Genomic DNA, 27,686 nt, shown 5'->3' on the forward strand with positions numbered 1-27,686 from the left:
TTAAATAATGATGTAAATAGGGTTGACAAGGATGCTGTGCTGAAGGGGTCTGAATAACTTGGGTCCTGACAAAGCAGAACCACAAACATAAGAATCTCGGGATTGCTACATGAGTAACAAGTAAATTGGCAGAGGATCAATATGGCCAAAGAGATTAAATTGTGTCTCAAAGATTAGCTGAGAGAAAACTTTAGAGCTGGGTACAATGATTAAAAGACATTGGGCTGGTGCATGGATACAAATGGGCCAATCCTGGTTAGCATGGATGACTTCCTGGATAGAGAGGGTCTTTTATTCTCCCAGAGTGGATGAGTCTGTGGGGTAACCATATAGCAATATGTAAAACCATGAAGGCCGTAGAGAAGGTGAAAAGCCACAGCCTTATTCCTGAGGTTTTTTTTTGGGGGGGGGGGGATTTATACCAGAGTGATAGCTTTAAAGTGAGAGGAGCAAGATTTAAAGGGGAATTGAGAGACAACCTTTTCACACAGAGGGTGGTTTGTATATGAAATGAACTGCCAGACAAGATGGTAGAGGTGGGCACTCTTATGTTTAAAACACATTTATACAGGCAGATGGTTAGAAAAGGTTTTGAAGTATATGGATGAAATGCAGACTAGCTTAGATTAGAAGCATATATCATTAAAGACTCCCACTTTCCAGGCCATGCTGTCTTCTTTTTGCTGCCATTAACAAGGTGGTACAAGAGCCTCAGGACCCACAGAACCAGATTCAGGAACAGTTAATGCCCCTAAACCATCAGGCTCTTGAACCAGAGAGGATAACTTCACTCAACTTCACTTTGCCCTCTCTCTGAACTGTTTCCACAACCTAATGACTCACTTTCAAGCACTCTACAACTCATGTTCTCGATACAGTGTTTATTGCTTACTTATTTATTATTATGTAGCCCCCCGGTAAGCCTCAGGCTTGCTGAACTCGCTGTCTAGGGGAAGCAGCCCTCGGCCCCGCCAAACTGGGTGATTAAGTTTGTGTGGATGCTGTGTGATGTACCCCACCCCGCCCAAATAACAGACAATACACCATATATGATTAATTGATTACAATTTATAGATATTACTGGAACTCTATAATTAATAGAGATAAAATATAAAAGGAAAATAAAAGGTGCCAAACTTATCAAAGTTCAATCTCTTCGTGCACAAACAGTTGGAGCTCTAGTAACGATCCTCTCTCCCCCATTCGATCCTCTCTGACCACCTCGACCTGCTGCCTGGGACCTACCATGGTGGTCGTCCAGAGGCTCCACGTGAGTCTGTCTTCATCTCCTCTCCTCGCTGAAGACCCTGGACCTCGGACTCCGGCTCGGGTCCACCCCATCAGCCAGCTCACAGCATCCTGTCTGCTCTCTCTGTCTCCATAGCGCCTTCTCCCCCAAAACCCACGCATCATAATAGCTTACAGACACACTAGAAAGAATAACATCTATCACAATTGGTTCGTTTGCTCTCTTATCAATAATATAACCCAAACAAGCTGCTAGCGAGAGAACTTTCTCAGCAGTTAACATAACAAAGAAGCCATTTTAATTAGCCTATGCAGTAACATAAAAGAAGAAACCCCTTACAATTATAATTTTGTTTATTGTTTTCTTTTTGCATTTGCACAGTTTGTTGTCATTTGGCTATTTGTCTGTCTTGTGTGTAGCTTTTCATTAATTCTATTGTGTTTTTTTGTATTTACAGTGAATACCCACAAGAAAATAAATCCCAGGGTAGTATATAGAGGTATATATGTACATTGATAATAAATTTACTTCTTGGTATGTATGACTTGGGCTAATAGGCTTATTTTCACTCAATATAACTATGATGTACAACGTTATGAGTATGCTTTTAGTTAGGATCTCACCAGGGAAAAGTAGTAAAATGAAAACATATTGAAGATGTAGCATTCAAAACATGATAGGTGAATTAATAGCACAAAATAAAAGGTTACATTCTGAAAACTTTATGGAGGTATAGTTGCAAAGCAAACCAGTTTGAGATTAAATATTCCAGGATGCTAATATTTTTAACAAAAGTAGGAAGGTGAAAAAGGAGGAGAGTGGCCTGTTTTAAAAAAATGGGACAAAGGCAATAGAGGGAAAGTTCTAAGCTCAGGAAATCAAGAAGTGTTCGTGCTTTATTGAATAAATGCCCTTCCCTTGCAGAGCTTTCATCTGCTTTGGCTTTGCTCTTTGGAAATGTCTTCTTCAGCTTTCTTTGACCCTACTCCTTATTAAATAAAACATCTCAGTCAGTGATTTATAAATCGGGTATTCTGCATTCGATAATTCTTAAATGCTTAAGTATATTTGTGTTGAAAATGCAGGTTTGTGCCGAAGTGAATGTTTTCTTCTGCTGATATTTCAATATGTAGGCTACTGTTAGATAGCTCAGAATCTTTTGAAATGAAGTTCGATATAAAGATTAGCTTTTGTCGTCATTTGTACCTTGTGAAATGTATTGTCTTGGTGTCAAATCAAATCAGCAAGTCGGGGTGGCACTGTAGCATTGTGGTTGGCGCATCACTTTACAGCACCAGGAATCACTGTTCGAGATTCAATTCCTGCTATTGCTGGTAAGGAGTTTGTACATTCTCCCCATGACCAAATTGGATTACTCAGGATGCTTCAGTTTCCTAACACAATCCAAAGATATTTGGTTAAGATTGGTGAGTTGTAGGTTTGCTATGTTGATGCCAGAAGTGTGGCAAAACTTGCAGGATACCCAGCGCAATTTTGATTTGATGCAAAAACAACATACTTCACCGTATGCTTCGATGTTCCAATGTACATTTAACAAATAAAGCTAATCTTTTCTATATACAGATTTAATACCTCTTATCTGAAATTCCAAAACCTGGAAGCCTCTGAAATCCGAACTTATTTTGAACGCTGACATGACGTCACAAATGGAAGATTTCACGAGATGCTGGGAAGATTCCCAGGTGATAGATAGTTTTGAGAAGTGACCTCGCATAAGCAATGAACAGAAGTTAATGAAAAACAGAAAAGAACTGCATAAAGTGAAAATTGAAGATCTCAATTGTGTATTGTCAGCATTGGAATGGACATGTGTCATTTAACAGTATGCTGATCATGAAACAAGCAGAGATCAATCACAACAAACTAAAAATTAAAGATAATTGTGAATATTAGGCAGGCTGGTTGCAAAAATTTAGGAAAAGGCATGGCATTAAATTTTTAATGTGTCTGCCGAACCACACAAATATAGCTCGAGAACAAGTCTACGATGCTGATTGTTTATATACCTTACACAACCACATTAAATTTTTAAAGCATTGTTCATAAAAACACTAACACCAGAAAAGTCTATAATGCTGATTGTGTTTATACCTTACATAAAACCTAAAAACAGTAAACTACAAATACAGTGTAATGTAATCTTTTAATCAAAACATGGCATTGCAGGTGGGGACTGAAAGCCTGCCGTTGTTAGTTGTTCAACAGCTGATTCAGGTATTCTCCCGATGCTTTTGTTACCCTGTATACATTATATTTTCATTATATTAATGGTGTGTAATAATTTTTACTGTTAACTACATATGTGTGATGTACAAGTGTAAAACAAAGACTGCTTACTGGTCGTACATAAATCGTGATCTTAAGCTATTTTAGAAACATAGAAACATAGAAAATAGGTGCAGGAGTAGGCCATTTGGCCCTTCGAGCCTGCACCGCCATTTATTATGATCATGGCTGATCATCCAACTCAGAACCCTGCACCAGCCTTCCCTCCATACCCTCTGATGCCCCTAGCCACAAGGGCCATATCTAACTCCCTCTTAAATATAGCCAGTGAACAGGCCTCAACTGTTTCCTGTGGCAGAGAATTCCACAGATTCACCACTCTCTGTGTGAAGAAGTTTTTCCTCATCTCAGTCCTAAAAGCCTTCGCCTTTGTCCTCAAACCGTGACCCCTCGTTCTGGACTTCCCCAACATCGGGAACAATCTTCCTGCATCTAGCCTGTCCAATCCCTTTAGGATTTTATACGTTTCAATAAGATCCCCCCTCAATCTTCTAAATTCCAACGAGTACAAGCCTAGTTCATCCAGTCTTTCTTCATATGAAAGTCCTGCCATCCCAGGAATCAATCTGGTGAACCTTCTTTGTACTCCCTCTATGGCAAGGATGTCTCTCCTCAGATTAGGGGACCAAAACTGCACACAATACTCCAGGTGTGGTCTCACCAAGGCCTTGTACAACTGCAGTAGTACCTCCCTACTCCTGTACTCGAATCCTCTTGCTATAAATGCCAGCATACCATTCGCCTTTTTCACCACCTGCTGTACCTGCATGCCCACTTTCAATGACTGGTGTATAATGACACCCAGGTCTCGTTGCACCTCCCCTTTTCCTAATCGGCCATCATTCAGATAATAATCTGTTTTCCTATTTTTGCCACCAAAGTGGATAACTTCACATTTATCTACATTAAATTGCATCTGCCATGAATTTGCCCACTCACCCAACCTATCCAAGTCACCCTGCATCCTCTTAGCATCCTCCTCACAGCTAACACTGCCGCCCAGCTTCATGTCATCCGCAAACTTGGAGATGCTGCATTTAATTCCCTCATCCAAGTCATTAATATATATTGTAAACAACTGGGGTCCTAGCACTGAGCCTTGCGGTACCCCACTAGTCACTGCCTGCCATTCTGAAAAGGTCCCGTTTATTCCCACTCTTTGCTTCCTGTCTGCCAACCAATTCTCTATCCACATCAATACCTTACCCCCAATACCATGTGCTTTAAGTTTGCACACTAATCTCCTGTGTGGGACCTTGTCAAAAGCCTTTTAAAAATCCAAATATACCATATCCACTGGTTCTCCCCTATCCACTCTACTAGTTACATCCTCAAAAAATTCTATGAGATTCGTCAGACATGATTTTCCTTTCACAAATCCATGCTGACTTTGTCTGATAATTTCACCGCTTTCCAAATGTGCTGTTATCACATCTTTGATAACTGACTCCAGCAGTTTCCCCACCACCGACGTTAGGCTAACCGGTCTATAATTCCCCGGTTTCTCTCTCCCTCCTTTTTTAAAAAGTGGGTTAGGGTTTTCGGTCCTGGGCCGGTTGGTGGCGCAACGACATCGGCGCCGGACCCGGGAGCGGAGGTTCCCGGGTTCAAACCCAGTCAGGTCCGCTCCCGAGTACGCTTTCCATCCGTGTCGGGTTGAGCGTCGAGATCGCAACTCAACCTTGTAAAATAAAGGGAAAATACTGCGTAAATGTCTGTGTGAGGAGTGGCGCGCCACACAGTCTCTCTCTCTCTCTGCCTCTCTCTCTCTCTCTCTCTCTCCCCCCCCCTTCTCCCTCTCCCTCTCCCTCTTTCTTTCTCTCCCTCCCTCTCTCTCTCTCCACGCCTTGTAAAAGCCATGAAAAAGACATCATCACGGACGCACGCATGGACACACAGATGTGCACACATGCACACGCACAGACTCGCACGCACGCAGGCACATGCCAAAAAAAAGAGAAAAGGTGTTCTGGCATTGGAGAGGGTCCAGAGGATGATTTCAGGAATGAAGGGGTTACCATAGGAGGAATGTTTGATGGCTCTAGGTCTGTACTCGCTGGAATTCAGAAGGATGAGAGGGGAATCTCATTGAAACCTTTTGAATGTTGAAAGGCCTGGACAGAGTAGATGTGGAAAGGATGGTGGGAGAGTCTAGGACAAGAAGGCACAGCCTCAAGATAGAGGGGCGCCCTTTCAAAACAGAGATGCAGAGAAATTTCTTTAGCCAAAGGGTAGTGAATTTTGTGGAATTTGTTGCCACACGCAGCTGTGGAGGCCAAGTTGTTGGGTGTATTTAAGGCAGAGATTGATAGGTTCTTGATTGGACATGCATCAAAGGTTACGGGGGGAAGGCCGAGAAATGGAGTTGAAGAGGAGATTTAAAAAAAGGATCAGCCATGATTGAATGGTGGAACAGGCTCGATGAGCCCGATGGCCTAATTCTGCTCTTCTGTCTTATGGTCTTGTAATTGTTTTCCAAGAGTCAGGCTGTTTATGGGGTTTATCTTAGGACACTATTATTCTTTGACAAATGCCATTTTGCTTCTGCTCTGTAAGGTCTGTGTTAGCAGACAAATGAACCCCTCAGCAAGCTTGAAGATAATAAAAGTAACTTACAAAGGACAAGAATTAGCCTCCATCTTTTTTAAATGTTGAAATACTATAACATTTTTGCCATGTGAAAAATTGTTGCTAAGGTTAGGCAGGGCCAAAGAAAATCCAAAAAATTGCAGATGCCAGGAATCTGAAATAAAACAACTAGAAAACGGTGAAGATGCTCAGCAGGTTAGGCAGCAATGTCAGCAAGCAAAACAGAGTTAATGTTTTGTATCCACGCTTCTACTGAAGGATCTTTGACTTTTCATCCTGTTTCTAGTGTGTCCTGTTTTTATTTAGGATCAAAAAGAAATCTTCCTCAATAAAAATGAGAAGAAGGAAGGTTAAACAACCATCTGATTTTTAAAAAGTAAGGAAAGGTAGATGGCTACACCAAAGGCTGGATTTCAGTGCTTGAGTCTCAAGCCCAGATGCGAGATGAATTTTGTAAGATACTGCACATCTTTTTGCTTTAAACAACATAAATAAATTTACAGTTTCGTTTTGAGGCAGAAATTCATTAGGTTGGATATAACTCAACAGGGAGAGCTAAAGAATCAGTCCGAGAGGTTTTTGACTGTTAACGCACACAAGCGCTTGTTCACATTAAAACATCAGAATTCTATTTGCATCTGCAATCTTTCAGAGAACCATGGAGGTTGATAATAAATTATACTTTGAACTTTGAATGACCCATAAAGCTTACAACAAAGCAGTTATGGAGGTATTGGAGGTGGAACTGGATGAACTCCAGATCATTCGGGAGGCTGAAGGGTTGATAGAGAGGACATACAGGGAGGTAGTTATACCCAAGGTGCAGGATACAGGTAACTGGATGACTGTCAGGAGGGAGAATGGGGATAGGCAGCCAGTGCAGAGAACCCTGTGGCTGTTCGACTCAACTACAGGTATACCACTTTGGATACCATTATGGGGGATGATCTAGCAGAGGAAAGCTACAACAGTGAGGTCTCTGGCACTGAGTCTGACTCTGTGGCTCAGAAAGGAAGATGGGAGAAGATGCAAGTTGTAGTGATGATAGGAGTTTCTGTAGTTAGGGGAACAGAAGGGAAGTTCTGTGGATGAGAATAAGATTCCTGGATGGTATATTGCCTCCCAGGTGCCAGGGTTAGGGAAATCTTGGATCGAGTCTTAAATGGGAGGGTAAACAACCAGAGGTTGTGGTCCACGTCGGTACCAATGACATGGGTAGGATGGGTGGCAAGGTCTGCAGAGTGAGTTCAGGGAGTTAGTTGGGTGCTAAATTCAAGGACAGGACCTCCGCTGTTGTGATCTCAGGATTGCTACCCATGCCACATGTGCTAGTGAGGCCCAAAATAGGAAGATCATACAATTTAACACATAGCTAGGGAGCTGGTGTAGGAGGGAGGCTTTGGATTTTTGGATCATTGGGCTTTCTTCCAGGAAGGTGGTGTTATGTTTGCTCTTAGTAGAGGCAAACGACATGGGTAAACATTAGAATATTTTATTTACAGAAACAGTTTTAACTCCACACTGAGCATGTGCCATGAACTCACCATCGTCATTTCCACCCTCATTGCTCATTGGGAACTGAAGGTCTTTATTATGTACACACATAATAATCCATCTTCCCCTTTTAAAGAAAAACAAACACAATATTATGTCCTCATAAACTTGCAAGGAACAATAATCCTTTTCAACAAAGATATACATATTAATTTGAATTGTAATGAGTAAATACAATCCCTTATTCACTCAGCAACTTCCAATCAGTCCCTGAGGTCTGATATTTCTTTTGGTGTAAGGACAGGTGAAGTGTCATAGCTATGGGTTGGAGCTTGTGGTTCTAAATCCGCACAGTTCCTTCTCAGAGGTGTCCCTCACTCCATCTGGATCTGGTAAGAATGTGGAACTACTTCCTCTTGCACATATTCTTGCATGGACCATGTGCCAGAATCATGATCCGTATTCACACTTGATCTCCAAGGCTTCAGGACTGGTAGGCTTTTCATGGTCTTGTGATGCTGTTCCCGGTTTTTCTTTCCTTTTCACTTTAACCAATTTGACCTTGCGTGCTCCTTTAGGTGTCAACGGGCACTGGAAGGTTAGTGAGTATGTGTCAACACATCAGCTTTTGGGCCGGTGAAAGGCCATTCTTCAGTGACACACTTGTGTAAATGATCAGACATTTGTGGAAATCCTCTCATCCATCTTGCACTTTCCTCTTGAGGCCCTTCACTACCTTGACCAAAGTCTCTACTAGGCCATTAGATTTTGGCTGATGTGGGCTTGAAATTTTATGTCAAAACCTCCAATGATTGGCAAAGGACTCGAAAATTGGAACTCCATGCCTCATAACCACAGTTTTAAGGAAGGTGCTGGCTGCTTTGCTGGATGTTGATTGCAGTGTTGTAGCCTCTGGGTTATTGGAAAAGTAGTCGATTACAACAATGTGATGCTTCCCATTACAATCAAACAAATCCACTCTAGCTTTGAAGTGCGGTCTGTTTGGTACAGGGTGAGCTGTAAGCTGTTCTGCTTGCTGCTTTGGTCTGTAGGTGAGGCATATTTCACATGAAGCAGTTCAGTTCTGCGTGCCCAATAATCCCAAATACACTTTGGACAGTCATTCTTAGTTGCTGGCCATCCTTTCTGTGTTATCTCTCTGAGTACTTTCATTATTTCATCTGTCCCTGCTGCTGTGCTGATCTTCTTGGTTCTATCAGGACATACTGAAATGGAGGTGACAATCATGTCAACATAGGCCTGTATACCAGCACTAATCTCTTGGCCACTCTTTCCTTTCTTGTTGACTGCTCGAGACAATGCATGGGCTCTTCAGTTACAACACGTTTCCGCCTCTGAAAACACACTCCTTGCTCATGAGACCAAATTCACTCATATTGCTGCTGAGGGAGTGACCTAAGTGGTGCTGACACAGTAGATCGTTGAGGGATGGCCCAGGGAAGTCACCTTCCCTGAGAAACATCTCACCTCCTCCTCGTTTTGGGGCCTTTCAGTGTTTTCAATAACATCTTTCTGGGTCAGGCTTCACTCCTTCTTCTGATATGACATCTCCTATGAAAGTCAGTGCCTTAAGACCAAACTCACGTTTCTCTTTATTTAACTACAAATAGACATTCCGTGACATGTCAAGCACTTGTCTCAATCATGCATCGTGCACATCCTTGGTGAACCACCAGACAATGATGTCATCCATCATGGTCTCAACACCAGGTATGCCCTCAAAGATCATGCAGATGGTTTTATGGTAGACTTCTGGTGCAGACAGAATCCCATATGGTAGCCGAAGAAAGCGATAGCTTCAGTGTGGTGTGTTAAAAGTACACAGTCCCAGACTTGCTTCATCTGCTAAAACTCAGATGCCGCCTGAAGTTTGCTAAACCACTTGGTAATTGCAAACTGGAACATGATCTCTTCCTGTGTTGCCAATTTAAAATGCTCCCTCTTACTGGCTTTATTGAGATCCCTTGGATATAGACATACCCGCAATTCTCCATTTTTCTTTTGCACAATAATCAGTGAGCTCAGCAAATCTGCTGATTCTTCAGTTTTCTGTATGATATTTGTCCATTCCATGCGTGCTAGTTCTTGTTTGTATTTGTCTCTCAGTGTAAATGGAACTTTCCTGCATGCATGGACAACAGGAGCCATTGTCTCATCTATATGAATTTTGTGTACACCAGGTAAGAATCGAGCCCCTCAAAGACATCTGCATACATTTACATGAGTGAAGTGTTGTCATTTTTGGTCTGTGAAGCCACTATGAAAACTCTTTTCACCAGGTTGAGCTTTTCACACGCACTCGCACCTAATACTGGCTGTACTCACTTTTACATAGGAACATAAGAAACGAAGAGCAGGAGTAGGCCATCTGACCCATTGAATAAGATCATGGACTCATCTCCACCTACCTGCCTTTTCCCCATAACCCTTAATTCCACTACTATCCAACCTTGTCTTAAATATATTTACTGAGGTAGCCTCCACTGCTTCACTGGGCAGAGAATTCCACAGATTCACCACTCTCTGGGAAAAGCAGTTCCTCCTCATCTCTGTCCTAAATCTACTCCTTTGAATCTCAAGACTATGTCCCCTAGTTCTAGTCTCACCTACCAGTGGAAACAACTTTCCCACCTCTATCTTATCTATCCCTTTCATAATTTTATATGTTTCTATAAGATGTGCAAATTTTATATGTTTCTATAAGATCTCCAACAAGATTTCTGTAAGGTTTTCAACAATCAGTAGCTGTGCCTTCAGGTGCTGCCCCTTGTGCTTGAAGGTCACTATACAGCCCCTTTTTACTGGAAAGTTCTCTCCAGTGTAGTCTGTCACTTTTAACTTCACTGGGTAAATATTGCTCTTTACTTTGAGAGTCATGTGATCATCCACCGATAACAGATTTACCTGGGCTTGGTGTCAAGCTTGAATGGAATTACTGTCTCACTCACAGTCACTGAAACAATCCACTCTGTTTTACCAGCAACTGCAGTCAGTGGAGGATCTACAAAGACTTCCTCCATTTCCTCAGCAACCATGTGCACCTTTCACTTGGCCGTCCCAGCTTTGCAGCACTCTGCAAAATGATTCTTCTTCCCACAATTATTGCAGGACTTTCCATAAGCAGGACACATCTCTGGGATGTGCCTCTCTCTGCATTTGCTGCATTTGCTGTTTGAGCCTTCCTTTTAGCTTTGCTATTACCTTGGGAAACTCTTTGTGCTCTGCCCCTTTGTTTTCACAGCATGCACTGTTGTGTCTGCCTTTTGCAGTGCCTTAGTTTGTGCTTGTGTGGTTTCTGCTGCCCTGCACATATCCTCAGCCTTTTCCAGCATCAAGTCTTCTTCACCGAGCAATCTTTCTCTGAGCTCATTATAGGGATTCCGCAAAGTAATTTGTCTCTAACTAGTGAGACTCTCAAGTCTCCAAACTCACAGGACTTACTCAGTGTGTGAAGCTCAGCTAAGTATCGGTCAAGGCTAACACTTTGTTTCTGGTCACAGAAAAAGAACTTGTATCTCTCAAACATGTTGTTTTTACTTGGGATAAAATACTTCTCAAATTTTGTCATTAAAGTATCCAGTACAAAGGCTCTCTCGTCAATTTGAAAGCTGTTATAGTTGCCCACAGCACCTTTGCCAATAGACGATATAGAAAAATAGATGCTTCCAATTTTTCATTGGTTCCCCCCCCCCCCTGCTGTTCTTCTTCTTTATGTGCCTTGTGCGTTACACGCTTGGGCGATCATGGCTTTCCACATCAAATGATCCCACGCAGCGTCAATGATGTCTCGCACACTTAGATCTGTTAGTTCTTTCACAGTGTCCATATATTTTCTTCTTTGCCTTCCCCTTCTGCGTTTCCCAGGCATACAGCCTTGTAATGTAAGGCATTCTATTTCTCCCTTTCTGATGACATGGCCCAGGAATTTCTCTTATTTAATGTTCTCATTAAAGATCTTTTTGTATGGGCACATTAGAGTACTGTCTCATTAGTTACCCTATGTATGATATTTTCAGCATTCTTCTAAGAAACCACATTTCTGTTGCTTCTAAGTTTCTTTGGAGTTCTGGTGTTATAGTCCATGTTTCGGAAGCATACAGCGAGATTGACCAGATGCAATATTTTAGTAGCCTAAGGCTTGTTGTCATAGAAATGTGTCTGTTGGTAAAAATGGGTTTCATTTTTTGGAAGTTGGTTTTAGCAATGGCAATTCTTCTTTTTATTTCTACTTTACTTCTAGCATCTTGTGCTATAAAGCTACCAAGGTAACTAAAGCTGGTCTTTTGTTCAATCTCTTGGTTATCGATGTACAATTGGCATTTGGGAGTATCCTGCTGTTTTGATATTACCATACATTTGATTTTTTTTACAGTTGATGGTTAGACCAAAATCTGCACTTGTTTGTATTACTTTGTCTAAGAGGACTTGTAGGTCTTCTGCAGCACTTGCAATTAAGGTGGTATCGTCTGCATATTGTTGATGTTAACACCTCCAATTTTTATCCCATCTAGGTCCCCTCCTCTACTAGCCACTAAATATGTATTGAATCGCTGTTTGAAGTGCTTCCAGTTATCTGTTAAATTGGGGTGTTTGGGGTGTCAGAGAGGGGTAGCACCTCTGGTGGAGGAACATGTTGTGTCCTTTTCAAGGCAGCTAGTCCACCATTGGTCCCCACCTGGCACTCAGCTCTCACCTGTGGCTGCCCGTAGCTGTTTGCATGCGACAGCGGCCACACCCCGGGCAACGGCTTCGACAAGCCAGCTAAACCAGGTGAGGGTAGCCGATGGGTCTCAAACCCTCGGTGAGATAGGGTGTTGTCTATCCCAGAATGTGAAGACAGACTCTGGCGGATTGAGCAGACGAGACTAATGGAAGGTCCAACGGTCAAGAAGGCGGTCTCTGCAAGCGTCGTGGAACGTGTAGAGCAGGACAAGACACAGAAGATGTCCTGGTCATCCACTGAGCCTAGTCCCATCTCCAGCCGTCTCGACTCTGTCTTGCCACTGGATCCAGATGGGAATTGGGAAGAGAGAGTGAGGCTGATGCTGCACAACCCTCCCTCACTTAAATCCAAATCATGCGCTAGTCTCGACACCATCATAATCCTCCACTCTCCCTCACCTCCCCCTCCTCTTTCCCCTCACGGATATTCCTCCCTCCCCCTCAGTTCCTAAACCCCACTCCACACTTCTCCCCGCCCTCCACTACCAACTCCTTCACTCACCCAGAGCTCTGGCCGCCCTGCACCAGCGCAATGGCGTCACTTCCGACCTGCTGGGGACTCCACAGAGAACGCTTCCGCCCCACTCAATCGTCATTTCCGCTCTCCGCCGTGTCGCCAGAGCAGGAGTCTCCCGTTATAGATTCCGAGCCACAGAAACCGGCCCTTCGGCCCCATGAACTATTACTCTCCCTACTCCCATCCAAATATGCATATATCCGGTCCCTTAGAATAACTGCCAATAACTTACCTACTAGTAATCACGCAAAATGCTGGAGGAACTCGACAGGTCAGGCAGCATCTATGGAAATGAATAAACAGTCGACGTTTTGGGCCGAGACCCTTCTTCAGGACTGAAAAGGAAGAAACCAGAATAAAAAAGATGGGGAAGTGGAAGGAGGATAGGCAGAAGGTGATAGGTGAACCCAAGTGGATAGGAAAGGTAAAGGGCTGGAGAAGAAGGAATCTGACAGGAGAGGAGAGTCGACCATTTGGAGAAAGGGAATGAGGAGGGGACCCAAGGGAAGTGATAGGCAGGTGAGAAAAGGTAAGGGGTCGGAGTGATGAATAGATGAAGGGGGAGGGGAGGGATTTTTTTTACCAGAAGAAGAAATTGATATTCATGCCATCAGGTTGGAGGCTACCCAGACAGAATATCAGATGTTGCTCCTCCACCCTTGGGGTGACCCCATCATGAGGAGACCATGACCATATGTGGGGATGGCAATGACAATGGGGCCAGGAAGTTCTGCTTTTGGTAGATAGAGTGGAGGTGCTCGACGAAGCGGTCCCCCAATTTACAACGGGGTTTCACCAATGTAGAGGAGGCTGCATCGAGAGCACCGAACACAATAGAAGACCCCAGCAGACTCGCAGGGGAAATATTGGCTCACCTGGAAGAACTGTTTGGGGCCTTGAATGGAGGTGAAGGAGGAGGTGTATGGGCAGATGTAGCACTTGCAGGGATAATTGGTGGGAGGGATATTAGCTAAAGCTAATGTTATGAGAAAAAAGTTACGAGGAAAGTAAATGAAGACAAGGTCCTGCATGCGAGGTTGTTCAAGAAGGTTCAGTCACTCGGCATTCAAGGTGAGGTAGTAAATTGGATGAGACATTGGTTTTGCAAAAGAAGCCAGAGAGTAGTTGTAGATGGTTGCCTCTCTGACTGGAGGCCTGTGACTAGTGGTGTGCCGCAGGGATCAGTGCTGGGTCCGTTTTTGTTTGTCATCTGTATCAACAATTTGAATGATAATGTGGTAAATTGGATCAACAAATTTGTGAATGACACCAAAATTGGGGGTGTAGTAGACAGTGACAAAGACTGTCAAAGCTTTCAGTGGGATCTGGACCAGCTGGAAAATTGGGCTGAAAAATGGCAGGTGGAATTTAATGCAGACAAGTGTGAGGTGTTGCACTTTGGGAGGACGAACCAGGATAGGACTCACATAGTGAGCAGTAGGGTTCTGAGGAGTGTGGTTTGGACAAAGGAAAGTGGTGTCGGGTAGATACGGTCATTAAGAAATTGTTCAGCACTTTGGCCTTCATAAGTCAATGTACTGAGTACAGTAGTTGGGATGTTATGGTAAAATTGTATAAGATGTTGGTGAGGTCTAATTTGGAGTATTGTGGGCAGATTTGGTCACCTATCTAAAGGAAAGTTGTAAATCAGATTGAAAGAGTGCAGAGACCATTTACAAAAATGTTGCTGGGACTGGAGGACCTGAGGTACAGGAACAGGTTGTACAGGTTAGAACTTTATTCCCTGGATTGTAGAAGATTGAGGGGAGATTTGATAGCGGTATACAAGATGTTAAGGGGTATAAGTAGGGTAAATGTGAGACACAGGTTGGGTGAGACTACAACTAGAGGTCATGGGTTAAGAGTGAAAGGTGAAATGTTTAAGGGGAACACGTGGGGAAACTTCTCCATTCAGAGGGTGGTGAGAGTGTGGAATAAGCTGCCAGTGTAAGTGTTGGATGTGGTTCAATTTTAACATTTAAGAGAAATTCGGATAGGTACGTACAGTAGATGTGAGGGGTTTGGATGACTGTGGTTCAATGGGACTAGGCAGATTAATGGTTCACCCAAAGGACCTGTTTCAGTGCTGTAGTGTTCTGATACTACAGGGCTGTACAGATTCTGACTCTATATTTGAAGACCAGGGGTTCTGTGGACATCACTTCACCATTTACATTCATCACATATCTCTGAGTTCCAGTGTCAATCAATAGTTCCTTGCAAGTTCAAAGATGAGCTTTCAATTCTAGACTGAGCGAATATACAATGGCTTCTCAAGTCAGTAAATGCCAGGGATATGCCAATGCTTTCAGTCACCTTCCGGTGCCAGAGACAACTATGAATGAAGGAATTCAGAGCTAAGTTGAAGACTGTATGATTATTGGATGGAGAATATGAAAAGATCTGACATTGCCTCAAGTCGAGGCCCATAAGACCGTAAGGCGTAGGAGCAGAGTTAGCTTACTTAGTCCATCAAGTCTGCTCCACCACTCAGTCATGGCTGATGCAGCTTCCAACCTCACCCTTCTGCATTCTCCCCATAACCTTTGACATACTGATTATTCACGAAGCTGTCAATCTCCACTTTAAATATGCCTGACGAATTGACCCCCACATCCATCTGTGGCAATGAATTCCGCAGATTTACCACCCTCTGGCTGATGAGATTGCTCCTCATCTCTGTTCCAAAGGGATGTCTTCTATGCTGAGGCAGTGCCGTCTGGTGTCAGACTCCCCCACTATAGGAACTATTTTCTTCATGTCCACTTGGAAGGTTTCAATGAGTTTCCTCTCACATTCTTTTAAACTCCAGTGAGTACAGGCCCAAAGTCATCGAATATTCCTCATACATTAACCCTTTCATTCCTGGGATCATTCACGTAAACCTCCTTCAGACCCTCACATGCTGTTCCATCCTTTCTTAGATGTGGGATGTAAAGCTGCTCACAATACTCTGAATGTGGTCTGACCAATGGCTTATAAAGCATCGGCATTACATCCTTGCTTGTGTATTCTGCTCCTCTCAAAATGAATGCTCATATTCTACTTGCCTTCCTGCAAGTTAACTTTTAGGGAATTCTGCACTCAATCTCGCCAGTACCTTTTCACCTATTATTTCTGAATTCACTCCCCATTTAAAAAATAGTCTGCACCTTTAATCCTTCTACCAAAGTACATGAGCATGCAGTTCCCTACGCTGTATTCAATCTGCTACTTTTTAACCCATTCTCCTAATATGTCCATGTCCTTCTGCAGATTCCCTGCTTTGTCAACACTACCGACCCACCTATCTTTGTGCTATCTGCAAACTTGGTCACAAGGACAGAAATTCAGTCATTTAGAAAATTAACATGTAACATGGAAAGTAGCAGATCCAACATCGACTCCTGCGGAGCACAAGTCGCCAGCAGCCAACCAGAATAGACTTATTCCCACTGTTTTCCTCCTGTCAATCAGCCAGTCTTCTTCCCATGCAAGTATCTTTCCTGTAATACCAGGAGCTCTTAACTTGTTTAGTGGCCTCATTTGCGGCAACTTGTAGAAGGCCGCCTGAAAATCCAAGAAAGCAACATCCGCTGATCCAGTTTTGTTTATCCTGCCTGTTATTTCCTCAAAGATTTCCAAAAGTGTTGCCAGGCAAGATTTTTCCCTTAAGGAAACAATGAACAGCCATTTTTAATCTGTGCCATCCTAGTATAAGACCATAAGACCAGCAGAATTAGGTTATTTGGCCCATCGAGTCTACTCCGCCAGATTCCTGCCTTCTTCCCGTATCCCCTCATGACCTGACCAATCAAAAAGCTATCAACCTCTGCCTTAAGTATACATAAAGACTTGGCCTCCACGGCTGCCTGTGGCAAAGAATTCCACAGATTTACAACCCTCTGGCTAAAGAAATTCCTCCTAATCTCCATTCTAAAAGGACACCCCTCTATTCTGAGCCTGTGTCCTCTGGTCTTAGACTCTCCCACCATAGGAAACATCATCTTCCCATCCATTCTATCAAGGCCTTTCACCATTCGATAGGTTTCAATGAGGTCACCCCTCATTCGTATGAATTCTAGTGAATAGAGGCTCAGAGCCATCAGATGCTGTTCATATGACAAGCTGTTCGATCCTAGAATCATTTTTCTGAACTCCTTTGAACCGTCCTCATTTTTAGAACATCCTTGCTAAGATAAGGGGCCCAAAACTGCTCTCAATACTCCAAGTGAGGCCCTACCAGTGTTTTATAAAGTCTGAACATTAAATCCATGCTTTTATATTCTCGGCTTCTTGAAGTGAATGATAACATCACATTTGCCATCCTCACCATAGACATAACCTGCAAATTAACCTTTAGGGAATCCTGCACAAGGACTCTCAAGTCCCTTTGCATCTCTGTTTTTTTTTGTGTTTTCTCTCAATTTAGAAAATAATCAACCCTTTCATTTCTTTTACCAAAGTGCATGGTCATTCACTTTCCATCACTATATTCCATCTGCCATTTCTTTGCCCATTCTCCTAATCTGTCTAAGTCCTTCTGTAGCTCCTCTACTTTCTCAAAACTACCTGCTCCTCCACCTATCTTCATATAATCTACAAGCTTTGCAACAAAGCCATCAATTCTATCATCCAAATCATTGACATATAACATAAAAAGAATTGGTCCCAACATAGACCTCTGTGGAACACTACTAGTTACTGACAGTCTACCGGAAAAGGCTCCCTTTTTTCCCCACTCTTTGCCTCCTACCAATCAGCCACTGCTTTATCCATGCTAGAATCTTCTCTAATACCATGGGCTCATTGCCTCATATGTGGTACCTTGTCAAAGACCTTCTGAAAATCCAAACATCAACCTATTCCCTTTTGTCTACCTTGCTTATTATTTCTTCAAAGAATTCCAAAAGATTTGTCAGGCTAGATTTCTCCTGAGGAAACCATGCTGACTATGGCCTATTTTATCATGTGCCTCCTAGTATACCAAAACCACATCCTTAATCTATTCCAACATCTTTCCAACCACTGAGGTCAGACTAACTGTTTATAGTTTCCATTCTTCTGCCTCTCACCCTTCTTGAAGAGTGGAGTGACATTTGCAATTTTCTAGTCTTCCAGAACCATTCCATAATCTAGAGATTCTTGAAAGATCAAAACTAGTGCCTTAACAATCTCTCCAGCCACCTTTTTCGGAACCCTTGGATATACACCATCCGGTTCAGGTGACTTATCTACCTTCAAAACTTCCAGTTTCACTAGAACTTACTTTCTAGTAATGGTATCCTGAAATCTCATCCATAATAATGAATTCTAACATCTTGCCAACCTCTGAAGTCAGGCTAACAGCTCTATAATATCCTGTTTTTTGTCTCCCTACATTACAGAGTAGAGTGACATTTGTGTTTTTCCAGACCTCTGAAACCATTCTAGAATCTAGTGATTCTTGAAAGATCATTACTAATGCCTCCACGATCTCTTCAACTACCTCTTCCAGAACTCCTGGGTATAGTTCATCTGGTCCAGGTGACTTATCTACCTTCAGATCTTGCAGCTTCCCAAGCAAACCTTAATAATAGCAACTGAACTCACTCCTGTCCCATGGTACTCTGGAACAAATAGCGTACTTCTGGTGTCCTCTACAGTGGAGACTATCGCAAAATACTTATCCAGTTCATCTACCATTGCTTTGCTCCTATTACTACCTCTCCAGCATAATTTTCCAGCGGTCTGATGTATACTCTTGCCTCTCTTTTACTCCTTATATATCTGAAAAAAAACTTTTGGCATCCTCTTTTATATTATTGCCTGGCTTACTTTCATATGTCATCTGTTCTGTTTTAATTTGCCTTTTTTTTGGTGTTTGAAAGCTTCCCACTGTTTCTTGCTTTACTGTTTGCCCTCTCTTTTGCTTTTATGCTGTCTTTGACTTCCCTTGACAGCCACTGTTGCCTCATCCCGCCTTCACAATACTTTTTTCATCTTTGGGTTCAACCAATCCTGCTTCGTCCAAATTACTCACAGGAACTCTAGCCGTTGCTGCTCTAATGCCATCCCTGCTAGTACCCCCATCCACAACTCCTCTCCCATGCCAGTGTAGTTACTGTTATTCAACTGTAAACTGATACATCCCATTGTAGATTCTCCCTCTCAAAATGCAGCCCTCTGTGAACGAGAGAAGATCACCAGACTAGTAGATTCATTTTGATAAATAACATCTGATTAGTCAGAGGTGAGGGATGAGGGTTTGAGGGAATAATGCATATAATTTATATACAGATACATACTTATATTTAAGTGTACATACTATAGATAATAGTTGTTCATCTCCAAGCCAGCAGGGTAGCAGAGTTCAGGGGCTTATTGTGAATCATTGTCTTGTTTTTTGGCAGATACATTTTGGTTGAGCTCTATAGAGGTCATGTTTGCAGCGAAGTGCATTGGATAGGCTACAGATGGTAGAACAGCAAAATGGATTTGATTGCCAAAAGATGTGCCTGGTCCTTTAAATAAAATTCTGTTTGAGCCTTAACATTACCAAAAGTTAGTGGTTCTCGGACTGAACAGCACCAATTGAATTCTAAACCAATTTCCATGAAAATCTCTCCAAAAACAAATTTTGGCCACTGCATGTTTATTGGATAAGTTAAACAGCAGAGTAACAATGGAGGGGTGCAAGATCTTGTAACACCACAAAGTCTGTCCTTGTTTCTGAGTGAGCTAATGCTACAAATATATGCAACATTTGCTGATGCCATGTAAGCATCATTTTTTTGCCTGAACATTTGGTTTTGAATGTTAAGCAGAAAAATTTCTAAGCTTCTCTTCTGTTGCTGGATGGCACAGTGGGGCAATTAGTACAACTGTGGCCTCACAGTCCCAGATGACCCTGGTTCGAACCTGACCTACGATGTGTGCGTATTCTACCTGTGATTGTGTGGGTTTCTTTCAGCTCTTCTGGTTTCCTCTCAGATCTCAAAGTCGATAAGTTAACTAGCCACTGTATGTTCTGTCAAATGTGTAGTGAGTGGTGGAACCAAAGAAGCAAACGATGGGAATATAGGGATAATAAAATGGGACGAAAGTAAGTGGGTGCTTGAGAGTCAGCATGGACCCCATAGTCTGATGGGTTTATCTCCATGCTGTGTGGCTCTATGATGACTCTGAAAATAGCCTCGCACTGAGTGTATGTTCGTTTTCTTCTGCCGTAGCCTATCTACTTCACGGTTTGGCTTATTATGCATTCAGAGTTGCTCTTCTGCACACGACTGTTGCAATGGTGGTTATTTGAGCTACTGTCACTTCCTGTCAGCGCAAACCAATCGGGCCATTCTCCTCTAACCTCTCTCATTAACAAGGCATTTTCACCCACAGAACTGCCGTTCACTGGATATTTTTTTTCTGCATTTCGCAGTATTCTCTGTAAACTCTAGAGCAGTGGTTCCCAAGCTTTTTTAAGTTACAGTCCCCTTGGCTCCAAGACCTCATCCTCAGCCTCCCTCTCCCTTTCTGGCCATTACATAAAAACTATAAAGAATTTTGATTTACAATGCACTGTGAAAGTAAATAGGAACTACAAATTCAAAGCAGGAACAAGTAATTGCAAAATGTATGCAAATCAATTTAAAGCTAAAAATAAAATTATTTGTTTAATTGCAGTTTTCATCAGCAATTTTAGAGCATACATTAGAAGTTCAGCTATTCACTACGTCACTGCTTTTCACCTGTCACGGAGATGGATGGGCTTGGTGCAGTGACATCAGCTTCTCAATGTCAGGCTGAATATGGCTCAGAAGAAGTCTCAGATAATTTACTGTCTGTTTCGTTGCTTTGAAGAAAGGTGGGCAACGGCCCACTAAGTATGATATTGGAAAGGCAATAAAGAACACCTTGACCTTTTCCCACAGTGCAGAATTGCATTTAGAGATTTCTTTCTGCAGCCAATAGTCTTGATATGACTTTTTGAATTTCGGTTTCAGCTCAGAGTCATTTTGTACTGAGGTTAGTTCTTCCTCCATCCTTCCTGTTAATTGCTCTTTATGAGTGTACAGGAACGTATATATTACCCAACTTGGAATTTGGATTGAGAGAAGATTTTGACATCTCTCTGACATGTTTTTGTGCAGTTCACCAGCTGGGCACAGTACACTTGAAGATCATCATCTGGTATTATTTCTTCCTCTTCCAATTCGGGTTGGAAATTAGAAAAGTTCACGACAGCAATGTTTCACTTAAATAAGGTTAACTTGGACAGAAATGTGGAGAAGACTGATTTGACTTTGATAAGATTCATATTATTTCTTTGCAATTGAAGTTTGAGTTCATTAAACTTAATGAATAATTCTCTCAATATGCAAATGCCATGCCTAATATTTTTGAGTTGATTACTGAATGAGGCATTCAAGTCTTCAAAGAATTTTATCACCGTTTCAAAAAGTGCATAGAAGTGACTCAGACAGTTTTCTTTTGAGAGCTATCTGACCTGCGTGCAACAGCAAGCATTCAAACTGTTCATCATTCTCAATACAAATCTCTCAAGATAGTTGAGAATTGAGAGCATGGGACTTGTGGTGTGTGGTGCAAGTGATTGTTTTGGACATTTTTCTTGTGATCACAAGAACTTGTTGGACAATGGTAACGTAGAATACTGCAAGTCCAGTTCACTGGTTCATTCTTGAGACTGATGGCGGGGAGCTCCATTGCCTTGGTCGTGGTGAGGACTAGGCAGGGTCATCTGTTGCAAGTGCCCAGGGGATGAGACACCGGAGGCGGTATGGGAGAGAACAAAGGCCTCTCTGGGCATACTGGAATCCATAGTGAGTTAGGGGCTGTCCTCTCCTGTCAGTGCTGCCCTCTGGTGTTTGCTCAGTGCTGCCCTCCGGTGTTTGCTTGGTGAATGAACAAGCTGAACTGGCACAACAATCCATGCACAATTAGTCTACAGGCCATGCCACTCAGGGACTTGGGCTATATTTTTTGTGGCTATGTTTTTCTGCTTTGATAACCATATGTGCTATAAGAGCTCTGTGATGTGTGCTGTGTGCTGTGTGCTGTTGGTAATGTGTTTTGCACCTTCGCCGGGGAGGAACACGGCTTCATTTGGCTATATTCATGCATGGTTAAATGATAACAAAACTTGAACTTACTTACCACTGTGATAACAGTATTTAATGATTTGTGCAGTGTTTTGTGTTAAATATTTCAGTAATACTTGAGTGATATTGTAAATATATTGTTTGATTATGCATTCTTTGTTTACATAATTCTTTATCGTTATATGTATGAAGTACGTGAATAACATAAGTCATTACGCCACTATGTCATATGTGCTTGCTTCACTGAAGTGAAAATAAAATACACAAGAGTTATCCCCAGCACTTCTGTGTTTTTCTTGAGAATAGTTTTATGTTTTGGAGCTACAAAACAGAGATTAAGGGAGCTAGGGCTTTACTCTTTGGAGAGAAGGAGGATGAGAGGAGACATGATAGAGGTGTACAAGATAATAAGAGGAATAGATAGAGTAGACAGCCAGCACCTCTTCTCCAGGGCACCACTGCTCAATACAAGAGGACATGACTTTAAGGTAAGGGGTGGGAAGTTCAAGGGGGATATTAGAGGAAGGTTTTTTACTCAGAGAGTGGTTGGTGCGTGGAATGCACTGCCTGAGTCAGTGGTGGAGGCAGATACACTGGTGAAGTTTAAGAGACTGCTAGACAGGTATATGGAGGAGTTTAAGGTGGGGGCTTATATGGGAGGCAGGGTTTGAGGGTCAGCACAACATTGTGGGCCGAAGGGCCTGTACTGTGCTGTACTATTCTATGTTCTATAACATGCATCTGATCACTGAGGTTTTTTGTGACAAGATGTTGCCTGTGAATTACCTGGTGAATGGTAAATGTTAAATACAGCTTTTTTCAAGAAAGCAATACCCCCGCGGTGGTGTCCTGTCATTGATAATGCCCCATCTATTGCACAGGCAAGAATGTCATTCTCTTTGAAAAATTGCTCATCAACCCAAAATATTGACTCCTACTTCGTATTTGTTTCTCGTCTCTTTGCAAGTAACCAAGAAGAAAAGATACATTGCCTGGCAAAGTTGACTCGTCCAACTGCAGAGCATATTCTGTTGTCCTAAGTATGTAGCACAACGTGTCTTCCACGTCTTCAGACATTTCATCTATTTGTCTTTGAACAGAGTTGTCGCTGAGGGGAATTGCTTTAGTTGCTCTGTTCACTTACATAAAACTGTACTCAGAACCTCCTTTACTGTTGGTGCAATCAGTTCTTCTCCAATTGCATGGGGCTTTCCAGATTTAGCAATGAGCGTTGAAATGTATGAAGCACACAAACTATCACTGTTTAGTTGTGAAGTGTTGGCAAACATGTTTTGAAGTGCTTTTCGTTTCTGAAAGTTTTCATGAAGTGACTGAAAATAAGCCAAGTTCTTGTTTGCTTTATCAGAGTGTATTCTCTTCAAATGTTCAAGGAGTCTGGACATTTTCATTGCATCATTTGAAAAATTGTTTTCATATGACAGACACATTGGCTGCTGTTTTGCTGTTACTTGGTGCTGGTATAAATTCAGATACTCTACACTATATTGTCTACACTTTTTCATTTGGTCTGCTTCTGCCATTTATGTTATGGATTAGCAACCATAGTCAATCGCCTATTGTTTAAGTTCAACTTCAAGTTTTGTGATCAATTAAGGGCAAAGTTACGACATCGTTGAAGCTCAGAAAAACTTGACTCCGCCTGAAGGTACATAAAGTATAGCGATAGCTTGGTTGGGCTGTGGGCTAAAAAAAAGCGGTCAAGACCAGTGAAAAGAGCAGATTCTGAACTTTACCCCGTTGAATGCCATACCCTAATTCACAGGAAATGCATCACTGTGTGATTAGAGTATGGGAATTGTACCAGATAAATCTGTACTGCAGAAGTGAGCAGCAATATTGTATGGGCTCGGCCTGGAAACAACATGATTTCTCATGATACGCCAAATACAGAAGTGTCACATTGCTTTTCACAGCTATAATATGCTTTGAGCAAAGTCTAAGAGAACAATGGGTTAGTAAGAGATTAGGTGATTATGTGATCATTGTAATTAATAATTAAGCATTGAGTATCAATTGCTTATAATAAATAATTTGTTTCTTAAATTAAACTGGTAATCCCTCAGCTGCCACCCTTTTACTACAAAGTGCCCCCAACACCCCCTTAATCTTTTTTGCCCTTTAGAGATTCCCATTGCCCCCCAGGTGTAGGGTGATACTGTCCACTTTGGAACCACTGCTTTAGAGGCTGTTTGCATGAAAATTCCAGGAGATCAGCGGTTTCTGAATTACTCAAAGCACCCTGCCCTCACCAACAATCCCTCCATGGTCAAAATCACTTAGATCACATTTCTTCCCCATTCTGATGTTTGGTTTGAGCAACAACTGAATCCCTTGACTATGCCTGCATGCTTTGACGCATTGAGTTGTAGACCAGTGCACCTGCACAAAACCATTCAGAGTCTTCCCCAACCAGAAGCCCTTGTTGAACCAGGAGATCTGCAATCTGCTGAGGGTCAGATCAGAGGCATTTAAGTCTGGTAATGAAGAAAGGTTACAAGAGGTCCAGGTACAATCTCTGGAAAGCCATCTCATGGGTGACGTAGCAATTCCTGACTAAACTTGAATCGACAAAGGACAGTCGACAGTCGTGACAGGGCTCGATTGCTATCACCTCTTACAAAGTTAAATCAAACAACATTGGCAACAACAGGGCTTCACTTCCAGATGAGCTCAATGCCTCCTATGCTCCCTTTGACCATCAAAACATGGAGGAACCATCATGAACTCCCACAGCCCCTGATGATCCGGTGATCTTAGTCTCTGAAGACAACATGCAATCAGCTTTCAGGAGAGTGAACCCACAAAAAGCATCCGGCCCTGACAGGGTATCTGCCCAAGTACTAAAAACTGTGCTGATCAGTTGGCTGGAGTGTTCACTGAGATCTTTAACCTCTCTCTCTTCAGCAACCTGAGGTACCCAACTGCTTCAAGTAGGCTTCACTCGTACCAGTGCCCAAGAGGACTGTGGTAACCTGCCTCAATGATTGTTGTCCAATAGCACTTACATCCTCAGAGATGAAATGCTTTGAGAGGTTGGTGATGAACCATTTCAACTCCTGCCTGAGAAACAACTTGAATCTGCTCCAGTTTGCCTAGCGGTGCAACAGGAACACAGCAGATGCCATCTCATCGGCTCTTCACTCAACCCTGGAACATCTGGACGGCAAAGATGCAGGCATCGGATGTCCTTTATCGACTACAGTCTCACACTCAATGCGATTTGGCGAAGCACAGCTACAATACCAAATTCAAGTTTGCAATGATGCCTCTGTCATAGGCCGAATCAAAAATGGTGACAAATCAGTATATAGAAGGGAGATTGAAAATCTGGCTGAATGGTGGCACGTTTTGAAGGACCTGTCCTAGGCCTGGCATGTGATGCCATTACAAAGAAAGCACAACAGTGCCTCTACTTCCTGAGGAGTTTGCCAAGATTTGGCATGACATCTAAAACTTTGACAAACTTCTATAGATGTGTGGTGGAGAGTATATTGACTGGCTGCTTCACAGCCTGGTATGGAAACACCACTGCCATGAAAGGGAAGATGCTTCAAAAGTAGTGGATATGGCCCAGTCCATCATGGGTGAAACCCTCCCCACCACTGAGCACATCTACACAAAGTATTATTGCAGGAAAGCAGCATCCATCATCAGGGACCCCCACCACCCTGGTCATGCTTCTGCCATCAGGAAGAAGGTACAGGAGCCTCAGGACTCACACTACCAGGTTCAGGAACAGTTATTTCCTCTCAACGATCAGGCTCTTGAATCAAAGGGGATAACATCACTCAACTTCACTTGCCCTGTCATTGAAAAGTTCCCACAATCTATAGACTCACTTTCAAGGAACCTTTATCTCAGGTTCTCGATATTTATTGTCTGTTCATTTATTGTTATTATTATTTATTACTTTTTGTAATTGCACAATTTGTTGTCTTTTGCACACTGGTTGAACGGCAAGTCAGTGTGGTCTTTCATTGATTCCATTATGGTTATTACCCTGTTTTGGATTTATTGCGTAAGCTCACAAGAAAATAAATCTCAGGGTTGTATACAGTGACATATACGTACATGGATAATAAGTGTACTTTGAGTTGCTGCTACAGGTTTGGCTGATTAGATATTTGCATTAACAAGCAGGCCTATCTAATAAAGGAGTTACTGAGTGTACGTCGGTTAAATAAATGATCATTTTGAAGGCTCGGAAGAGCAACTTGGATAATTATACACAGAGGTGGCATGCCTTCTGCTCTTTTCCTTGCCAGAACTGTCAATACCCTGCATGTGAATTCAAAAGAAGGCCACTCAATAAAATGTCCATTGCAAGATCTGTCAAATTTTTTGGCAGCTGTTAGATAAAAGTGTAACCCAAGACCAAAATGTATTTGTGGTTAGTAGTCTACAGAAAACAATGACTAAATTTACCTCTAAAACAAGTCTAATCTTGTTGTACCTTGGCACTTGAATCCACTCAGATCCAAATTCTCTGATGCTCCAATTAGGGGCTTCTCTGTCAATCTTGCTTCAGCTGATTTTACTTTAGAAACACTAAATCTGCCAGTCCTCATTATTCAGCTAACTTCTAAACTTCCTTTCCCCATTGATGGAAAATTTTGACAAGTTAATGCAAATACCATCTGCTTCAATGAAAGTGCCGTAGAACTCTTCCCACAAAATTCCATTTTGTAGACGTTAGAGCTTTCTAATTGTAATGAAAAATTGATTTAGATGTTGGTTTATTTTTACAATTTGATTAAATACTTATTGAAAGCCATAAGTTGTCAGATAGAAATTAAATCCCAATTTTTGTTTATAAATCAAAAGTGAAAGATGTTTTCAACCTACAGGAAAGGTATCAATAAGATTGAAAAAGCGCAGAGAAAATTTGCCAGGATTTGAGGGAAAAGTTGAGCAGGTTAGAATTCTATTCCCTAGAGCGTAGGAGAATGTGGGGGGACTTAATAACCATGTACAAAATTATGTGGTTATATAGATAAGATAAATGCAAGCGGGTGTTTTCCATGGAGACTTGAACTGGAAGTCGTGTGTTAAGAGTGAAAGGTGAACTGTTTAAGGGGAACTTCTTCACTCAGACCTCCAAGAGGACGGCAGTCTTGTTGTAGGACGTGGAAGCTTGCATGCTTCATTGACCCGGAAGATGTCAGCTGTGACTCTTGGTAGGGTCACCCAGACAAACAGATCAAAGGGTAGAGGCCAGACTAAGAGAGGTCCACTAGTCATCCAGGTTTGGGGTTCAGCTCAGGGCTAGCAAACCCTGACTGGTCAAAAAAAAATCTTATATCGGTGTCTGACAGTATTCCTGAGTCTCCACCTAGGATTTGCATGACTGACGATAGTGAAAAGTGAGAGGAAGCTACTGGCATGATGATGGAACACTGAGGACCTTCATTGCTGCACTAAATGCCAGCAATGTAACAGGCGGTAACTAACTAATTCTTCACTCAGAGGGTGAGAGAGTGTGGAATGAGCTGCCGGCTGAAATAGTGGATGTGGGATTGATTTCAACATTTAAGAAAAATTTAGATTGCTGCATGGATGGGAGGGATATTGAGGGTTGAGGTCTGGGTTTAGGTCAACGTGACCAGGCAGATTAATAGTTCGGCATGGACGAGATGGGCCAAAGGCTATTAAGGATATATATGTATTAAGGTTATGGGACCCAATTGAAATT

This window comes from Mobula birostris, chromosome 1, assembly GCF_030028105.1.
Source record: "Mobula birostris isolate sMobBir1 chromosome 1, sMobBir1.hap1, whole genome shotgun sequence".
Classification (NCBI taxonomy): domain Eukaryota; kingdom Metazoa; phylum Chordata; class Chondrichthyes; order Myliobatiformes; family Myliobatidae; genus Mobula; species Mobula birostris.